This window comes from Limulus polyphemus, unplaced genomic scaffold, assembly GCF_000517525.1.
Source record: "Limulus polyphemus unplaced genomic scaffold, Limulus_polyphemus-2.1.2 Scaffold638, whole genome shotgun sequence".
In the NCBI taxonomy this organism is placed as follows: Eukaryota; Metazoa; Arthropoda; class Merostomata; order Xiphosura; family Limulidae; genus Limulus; species Limulus polyphemus.
In genome coordinates, this window is record NW_013666248.1 from 302661 (window position 1) to 312404 (window position 9744).

At 33.8% G+C, this 9744-nt stretch overlaps 1 protein-coding gene across 2 annotated transcripts in view; it reads left to right on the plus strand.

Annotated features, from left to right (window-relative positions):
• The first annotated feature begins 1028 nt into the window (after nucleotides 1–1028).
• LOC106459620 (synaptotagmin-12-like) overlaps nucleotides 1029–9744 on the plus strand; it is a 39794-nt gene continuing 31078 nt past the window's right edge. For both annotated transcript variants that reach the window (XM_022386145.1, XM_013919251.2), the window contains exon 1: nucleotides 1029–1185. The gene's annotated coding sequence lies outside the window, so the exon portion shown is untranslated. The remainder of the gene's footprint in view (nucleotides 1186–9744) is intronic.

Genomic DNA, 9744 nt, shown 5'->3' on the forward strand with positions numbered 1-9744 from the left:
TGAACGCTGTCTGAGAGGCATTTGGGTTTGTCTAATTTACTGTGTATCTAACATTTTTCATTAACTAGAATATCCATAAACTCATTCCCTTCTGGAAGAAAACGACGATGATTTCAGTATAAAAACTTTCTTTAAACAATTGCTTGCGTTCGAATAAATGGATTTTTTTTTATTTTAGAATATGTGTTCTGGAATTTAAAACGACAAGTGACAACAAGATGAATTGTGTTTGATTTTGTAGAAATGAAGTGTTTAAGATATGTTTTCTTTAAGTATCTTTTTCATTTTTATTATCAGTTTCAGAGTCGCCTACACCCCCCCCCTAGTGGCACCGCGGTAGGGCGAGGGTTTGTAATGCTAAAAATTGGTGTTCCATGATGGGCACAACATAGATAGCCCATAGTATAGCTGGTGTGGAGATATCCAGAATGACTTTTTCTTTCAAAGTTACTACTTGTTGATGACCGAGAAGGTGTAATATATTGTAAATGAATTATCGGAAATTTATTATCTGAGAAAATATGTAAAGGCTAAAAAGACCCAATGGTAAGTCTCTGGACTTATGACGCTCAAAATCGGGTTGCGATAGCTTTGTACTTAACAACAAACAAACATCTGTTTCTGTTTACATAGGCGTATCAGATTGTCCTTAACTATATAATATGACCAGTATCACTTTTTTCAAATTTCAGCTCGAAATAATAAAAGACGTATAATATTAGCAAAGTGACTATATCACATGTACTAGGAAGCTATGTTTTGTTGAGTGAATATAATATTAGGTAAGTGTACATAACCCAATGAAAGTACATCTTAACGGCTTCTGCAACATTTATTTAATATAGTTTATAAACAAGAAATGGTTGAGACAGATTAATATGTGAATATACTGCATGGCATTCTGGGAAGGAAACAATTACGTCATCTCAAAAGTAATGTTTACGTCATTCATTCTGGGGAACCCTCGCCGTCGGTCGATAATTTGCTGAGTGAGAGGTTTAAGTCCACACACCTAGCTGTCAGCCTACTCCAGCATTGGAGAAGGTACTGTGTCTTCTCCATTGTGTTTTCGTCTGTATTCTCATAGAGAGTGCTTTTTATTTCTTTCCAACGTGTCTAAGGTCTCTTCTTTTTCATCCTATCACTGGTTTTCTTCTAGGCTCACATGTGACCTCCAGAACAAAGGTATGAACGTATTACGTTGCTCTATAACGGTAACTACACATCTGATTTGTTTTTATCGGGCTCTTGAGTACCGTAACATCGCAAAATAGGCTTAGTTCCAGTTTGCTAATCAGTGAAGTAATGTGAGTTTTTACTTCTGCTCACATATGTTCTTTGCATATCTTTCAGAAAAATAAATTTAAGATCCATCCAACAACAAATACGATGTACTGACTAATATTAATTTGAAAATTAATCTAGTAGCATACAAAACATGCTAAAATCTACTGAATAATTTCCTGAATTTACAAACTGTTTTTACACTTTTTGATATTCTCAGTCAATATTACTACGAACTTCCGATACTTTTTGTTTTCTTATTAATTATTTAAATGACTATGTAATATAATTAAGTAATTTTACTTAACTTGCACAATAATGATCTGATCAAACTATGTGTTTGTGTTTTGTTATTGTTCTTTTGGTTTAACGTGTACTCAGACACGTGATGAGTAGGGAGTAGTTGAAAAAAAAAATGTGTCTTATGGTATATATATTTCTTGTAAAATACAAGCTCAATAGTGAGTAGCTAGTGGTACCTACGTTAATAGTTGGGAAATAATGTATCTTATGGTGTATATTTCTTATAGTATACAAGCTCAATAGTGAGTAGCTAATGGTACCTACGTTAATAGTTGGGAAATAATGTATCTTATGGTGTATATTTCTTATAGTATACAAGCTCAATAGTGGGTAGCTAATGGTACCTACGTTAATAGTTGGGAAATAATGTATCTTATGGTGTATATTTCTTATAGTATACAAGCTCAATAGTGAGTAGCTAATGGTACCGACATCAATAGTTGGGAAATAATGTATCTTATGGTGTATATTTCTTATAGTATACAAGCTCAATAGTGAGTAGCTAATGGTACCGACATCAATAGTTGGGAAATAATGTATCTTATGGTGTATATTTCTTATAAAATACAAGCTCAATAGTGAGTAGCTAATGGTACCTACGTTAATAGTTGGGAAATAATGTATCTTATGGTTTATATTTTTTCAGTCTCATTTTAAACTTTTATACTTTCAGAAATTTTTTATTTGGAACATTTCTTTTACATGAATATCAATATTGGACATAGTACACACAATTATTAGGTTATCTCTATTTTATACAACAGACTGGACCGAGCTTAGTTCAATGGTTAGCGTGTTGGATGTAGATCCGCGGGTCCAGTTTCACAACCCGTTACCGCCAAAAACAAAAAACACACACACACACACACACGAACTTTAGGGTTGTGGTCCAACTTTCCCGTCCCGTGAATATCCGAAAAGAAATAAACAAAAAACACTTGGATGTGTCTATTAGATTACTTCGTTACATTTGATTTTATATATGAAAGATTTTACGTTCATATTTTTGTGAATATAATGAAACTTTTTTCTGCGCAAGAATATGATACGTATGTGCGAATAAGAACCAGTAAATTCACAATTCGCTGTTTCAAGAGGGTCTGTAAGAATCTCGGGCCATACAGGTATTGACGTGACGTTGCTAAGGGCAACTAAACTCTGACGTCACACAGGAACAATAAATAGAATGTGAGTTGGTACATACTGAAGTTCTGGGATCTTATGGCACCTCTAGTAATATAATGACTTTCATAGGGCATCGTCAATAACACGTGGAATGCTAGACATGATTAATACGTGCAGCATTATTTTATTTTTTTCACTAATACGAGATAGTCACGTACATTCCGTTTGTTCGTTGGATTTCGTGTAAAACTACACGAGGGCTATCTGCGCCTGTCATCTCTAATTTTGAAGTGAAGGACTAGAGGGAAGGCAGCTATTCAACGCCATCCACTGCCAACATTTTGGATACTCTTATGAGACCGAATAGTGTGATTTGATCGTCACGCTTATAACGCACCCACGGGTCCAAAGTACGGAGCGCGATTTATTTCTGCGGGTAACGGGAAGTGAGCCACGGAACTTCAGCTTCACATTTCCGCACGGTAGCAACCGGGTCTTGCTTGGACCAACCACGCAGAGATGTCATCCTTCGCAAAACTGTTTTAGGTTTATCGCTTTAAGGGTGAAACCACAACAAGGAGTAAGTTAAACCATCATTTTATTTCAAACTCTAAGCATTCAAACTGACATCTGTTATTATCGTCATGGTTTATGCCCCCGGAATTATATTTTTAACCCGTTCCCTGATCCAGGTCATTTAATGATTTTTATGGACATGCTTATTTGACTACTTACCTAAGTAGGTAAGAATGAAGCATATCCTTCCAGTGTTATTGAAACAGAATGGAGAGTTTTAGCAACTACATTTTCTGTTGAGTGAAAGTAACTGAACCTATCATCATTCACACACTCTTTGAGCATCACAAGTGAGGCTGATATGAAGCTCTTTTTTTAATCTCATGTGTTGAACCAAAAACAACCAGTTCCTATTGCCAAGTTCACGAGCATCAGCTTCATATCGAATAAATGTAGCTATGTATCACATACGACATTCAGGCGCTTTAGCATTATGTCCTAATAATGTGATGTACAGGGCAAGAATAGGGTTAAACAATTAATTGTAGGCAATGGGACAAATGCAATGCACTTTGACGTTCAATACTTTCATCACTATAGTTAGTTATTTCATCGAGGATTGTTCACGTTTTCTTAATAACGTACTTGAATATATTTCTTAAATAATATTCAAATTACATCACAAAAGTTGCTTTGCATATATATTTACTAATAGTTTTATAAAGCATATAAGTTTTACACTGAAAGTTCAGAACAAAATTTCCCAAGTTGAAAACTTCCTTTCCTTGATTAGCGTTTTGTTTCGTAACAAAAAAATATTGCATTTTCTTAACTTTCGTTCAAGGAACAAATACATAGTACGGTTTTTGTTTTATTAACACTAAAATGTCTTTTTGAAAAATAAACTAAGACTAAAAATCATATTGATTATTTAAATATAAATTTTTAACCACAACCACAGTTGAAATATGTATTATTAATACATTTTCTAATTAAAATCACCTCAACCGAATAGAACTCATATAGTCGATTTATTTTTGCCATTCTCACAAAATTGGGTTAAGCTTTCACTGAGATAAATAGCATTTAGTTTTTAAGTTAGTATGGTCTTTTCTATCTTTTGGCGGTAATTAGATGCGAATCGTACAAATCGCCCACCTAAACACTCTAACCACGGGGTCTAACGTGGACCAATAATACATCTTAAGTAAGCACGTATTAAATCATGATAGAATAGTGCATAATTAGGGTACTTACAAAAATACACTTTCAGAATTTGCTGAAAATTAGTTTTCTATAGTACAATAGAAGACGGACAAAAAAAGATTAAAATATTGATATTTGCTGAAAATAAGGAAGTTTACCTTTCGGAAGCTATCGGGTTGTCGGGTTTTCTTCTTTGTGCCTTATTAGTTGTGTTTTTTTCAATTTAATAACCTAATCGAACAAAAGCAGTTAGTGCTATTTAAATGTAAAATAAGTTTTAATTTGGGAAAGACCAGATTTTATTTCCTATCCTATAAAATCAATATATATATGTATATATAACTTAGATTAGTAGTGAAAGAAGGTTTTGACTTCTCAATAGTACAGTGTAAAAAAAGATATAATATTTTGTGAAAAAAGAAATATATATACATGATAACGGCACAGGAAGTTGAAAATATAGCATGCGTAATATTCAAGTCGTTAAATAACCTTCTTTAATATAAGACTAAGAAACTGTATCTAATTTACGTGCAAACAGTAAATTATAATTCTACTTCTGGGAAAGCTGTTTATATTTGAAAAAAAAAACATTTTTCTGTTATATATTCCCAATTATCATATGGGATATTAATTCTAGTCATTATTTCTGATTCAGTGCGAGCCAGAATCAGGAAAGATTTGTGGGTAATTTGGTAATTTTATATTTTAAGTAACAGAAATATCGCATCTAACATTATTCTCAGTCCAAACCACAATATCATTTCTAAAACTGGCATAAACAAGATTAAAAAATTTGATTTTCTCTAAATTAACTATACTATATAAAACTGCGGGGAAGCCTCTATAGCCTCGGCTGAACAGTAAAGATAAGATTGTTTGTTTGTAGTTATGTACAAAACTACGCAATGGGCTATCTGTGCTCTGCCCACCACGGGTAATGAAACTCGGTTTCTAGCGTTGTAAGTCCGCAGACATACAACTGTGCCACTAAGGGGGCTAAAGATAAGAAATTATCATTTTTGTCTTATTAATGCTTAATTTTCTTGGATATACATTTGATGTACATACTTTGTGCTATGCGTGGCCTATATGGATGAAATCAAATGTTAGATGCAGATGCACGTTCATAACGTGGTATATTCGTACGTTAAGACATGAAAGCGAAATTTTCTCTTCCACCTTCTCTTAAGCTTGAGGGTTTATAACGCCAAACTTTTTGGGTTCAGTTACTGTGGAAAACACAGCACAAATATCCCATTCTGAAACTTTGTGATTAAAAACAAACAAACACATTTTCTTTTATGATTATTATTAAATTCGGGTGTTTTGGCACATTATCACGTGAATATAGACGTGCAACTGCTTGTTTGTTTGTAATTAAGTACAAAGCTACACAAAGAGCTATCCGTGCTCTGCCCACCACGGGTATCGAAACCCGGATTCTAGCGTTGTAAGTCCGCAGACATACCGCTGTGCTACTGGGGGGCTGAGACGTGCAACTGTGGTCAAGTTTGCGAATTAAATAATAAAATAACTTAACAATATGTCTTAATGTTTGTCATTTAATACCCGCAAGAGAAAGAGTCTAATGAAGAAAACTTATTTTCATATTTCTGATGCAAACACGCGAAAAGGTTATAAGTTATTGGTTAAGACGTTCATGACCAACAGCGGTGAAACTGTCTATGTATGTAAAGTTTTAAAATTAACGCATCTATAGAGAATAATTTCTTAAAGTTATTTAAATGTAATAATTGTAAAATGGTTGAAACAGTGTGATATTTCTGTCTTCCTTTCAAGGTAATCACCAGCTTTGTTTCCATAGTACGTTAATTTCTAGTCTCACAATCTAATATTGCAGTTATGTTAAAATATTTATACGTACTTCATTCGTCCCGTACTCTGACTTGCTATGACAAATAAAAATACTGAATAACATATCAACTTAATAGTTGAGCTCCACAAGGAAGAATAAATGTTTCACCTGCATTTTTCATTCTATTTTCAGTATTATAGGTTGTCTACTGTAGATAATGAGTAGTCGATGGGGGAAAGATTTGCCTCCTTTCTTTTCTGTGGGACCAGCATGGCCAGGTGGTTAGGGCGCTCGACTCGCAATCTAAGGGTCGGAGGTTCGAATCCTTGTCCCACTAAACATGCTCGCCCTTTCAGCCTTGGGGCGTTGTAATGTGACGGTCAATCCCACTATTCGTTGATAAAAGAGTAGCCCAAGAATTAGCGGTGGATGTTGATGACTAGCTGCCTTCCCTCTAGTCTTACACTGCTAAATTAGGGACGGCTAGCGCAGATAGCCCTCGTGTAGCTTTACGCGAAATTCAAAAACAAACAAACAAACAAATCTTTTCTGTGTTCGTCTGGTACTCAGTTTGTTTTACAGTAAAGCTAAACCCCAGATTTCAGAGTAATATAAAATCGTGAACTTACCGCCAACCTACCGGGGGATTCATTTGGCCATTATTTTCTGCTTAAATAAGAACATAGCAGACATGTTGCGTTTCAACTAAAACAATATGGTTCACTGATAACGTTCTGTAATCTGACAAAAATATTCCAAATTTCATTATCTCTCCAAGCGCCATTATGTATCAGCAGTTTTACAGAAACAGAAAATTCTTCAAATGAAGTTTTAAGCAAGTGATGTGAAAAATTATAAATATGAGATTAAATATTGATTTAATGGGATTACAAATATTGTATAGATTGAAAGTTATAAGGAATTTTAAAGATAAACTCAGGATGAATGGCAAACCTGTTTTTGTGCAGATATCCAAATCTAAATTTCTGTTAAATGTTTTCAATATTAACTTCCCGTTGCACTTTTATGAACCCAAACCTTACTTGAAAGACTATATAAATTCTCAATAAAACACTTGTAAAACTCGTGCTATCATGATATGTGAATCTATAATAGTAAAACGTTTATCTCCACCTTAAAATAAAACCGGAATTGTAAAATAATTATTTAGCTTCCAAGCCCTTGTGGCGTTCTGGACAAACACGAATTTAAGTAACACATCTATATTTCTTCGGGGGGAGGGGGAACATTCTATGGTTATAGCAGTGTTTACACTATCTGAGACTTTGGAATGTTGCTCAGATAGTCCTTATAAACACCCATAAACCTGATTATTACAAAATGAGTCGAATAAGATTATCAATTAAATGTTACTCAGGTACTATTCAAAAGCCAACATGAACCTGGTTATTACCAAACTACTGGGTTATTAATTAAATGTTATTAGAACGATATTTAATAAACCATTCTAAATCAGGTTCTAACTAAAATTGTGGATAACTCAATGAGCTTATATTTTATATCTATTAGCGTGTAAATTTAATATCCAAATCAAATTTCTGTTATTATTAATTGATAACTAAGGTTTTAATCTCATTATTCCGAGCTACCATAGAAGTAGCTACTGGTGTTAATAAGACATGACATCACTAAATAATTTAAACCATTAGTGAATGGGGATTTTTTTGACGTATGTTTTCCTTCTGTTTGACGTTAAAATGTTTTTTACATGTTATGGATGCAACTTTAAAGGCACTGAGTGTAACGTATTAGGTACGAATAGATGCGATTTAGAGTTCCATTCCTAAATTCTATGGTTCTATTCATTAAATATTTTCTGCTTCTAAAATAAAAAGTGTCAAGCTCACTAAACTGATAAAATTTTTAGTTTGAAAACCTCTTTAAAATCAGTATATCTTAGAAGTATGTTTTATTCGTGTCAAGTCTAAACATGTTTTTAGAAGTATACATAAAAACAAAAAATAACCACTTTTGCAATTTTTATTAAATTAGTACATTTTAGAGTGACAATTAAAAATGAAAAGGCGGAAAGAGAAACAGACTATCTGTCAGTTAGAGAAATAGAGAAATGAATATAATAAAATAATCCCCTATACCTACTTGTCATATAACACGTGTGTTGTATCGTGAACCTGCGTTTTATATCGACAGAATGATCAAGGAACGCTTTTCTCCGACGTAACTGAAACTACGCAATCTACAAGGACGTGTAAGGCTAGATATTATCGCTTTTTGCGTCGATGTTCCTGTTGCTAGATATTTGTGGTGGAAAGAATAAAGGCACAGGGAAGATCGATCTATTAGAATTTTTCAACAAGTCAGCGTCTTGATCTTTAATATCAGAATAAAGAATAAATTTGTGGATTGCAGTGAAATGGATTTCACTTAGAATTAGCAAGGATAGTTAAAGATAATGGCCAAAGTTAAATATATTAGTACTTCCAACAATCAAGCAGTATCTACGCAGTAGTTACTAGGCTTTATGATTTTTTTGTTTGTTTTAAAGCAAAGCTTTCTACGCGCCCCCCAGTGGCACAGCGGTATGTCTGCGGACTTACAACGCTAGAAACCGGGTTTCGATACCCGTGGTGGGCAGAGCACAGATAGCCCTTGTGTAGCTTTGTGCATAATTAAAAACAAACAAACAAACAAAAGCTTTCTACGCTCTGTCCCCCGCGGAGAATCGAACCCGGACCATAACAGGAGACAGAGAACACTTTGAGCTGACCTATTTCATTTACTTCTATGCTCACAGTGTGTTATATGGATAGAGACTGCTGCTAGGAAATACATTACTTCTATAGCGTTCTACAATCCCATTAGTTCATTTAGAATCCAGAGAGTCACAGATACTGGATACATCGAGTTTTACGGAATGTTAAGGAGATATTTTTCTAAAACCCGGTGCTCCGTGGGTCGGAAGTAAGTTTACGGACTAACAACGCTAAAAGGTTTAAGCTCGAGGTAAAACTAGATTACTTTGAGAAAAACTACAATTTTACTTGAATCTATATCAGACTTTTAGCAAGCAACAAATGAAATTTACATCACTGCTGTAAGGCATGAGCGTTTGAATCAACTCGTAACTTTTAAAGGTGTTTGTTCGTTTTGAAATCTGATATACAGGTTATTCTAAAAAATAATGGTACGATGCATAATAAATGTTATGTGTTTTTAACTTTTTTGTCTAGATTCCAGACTAGTGATATGTTGTAAAGAACTGTTTGTTTTTCACAAATATGATAATAATTCGCCACTTAATAGCAAAAAACTTGTCTCCAAGTTTTCGATGATTTAGAATTGATTTGAGGAATTTAACTTTTCTAGATGCAAAAATGTCAGTTCTTAAGTTTCATTGTATAAGCTCGATAGTTTTAATATTAGGTCGTCAAGAAATGAATGTCGCGTTTTGGAACACTTTCATTAACCACCCCCAAAAAACATACATTACGTATAATAATTAAACGAAC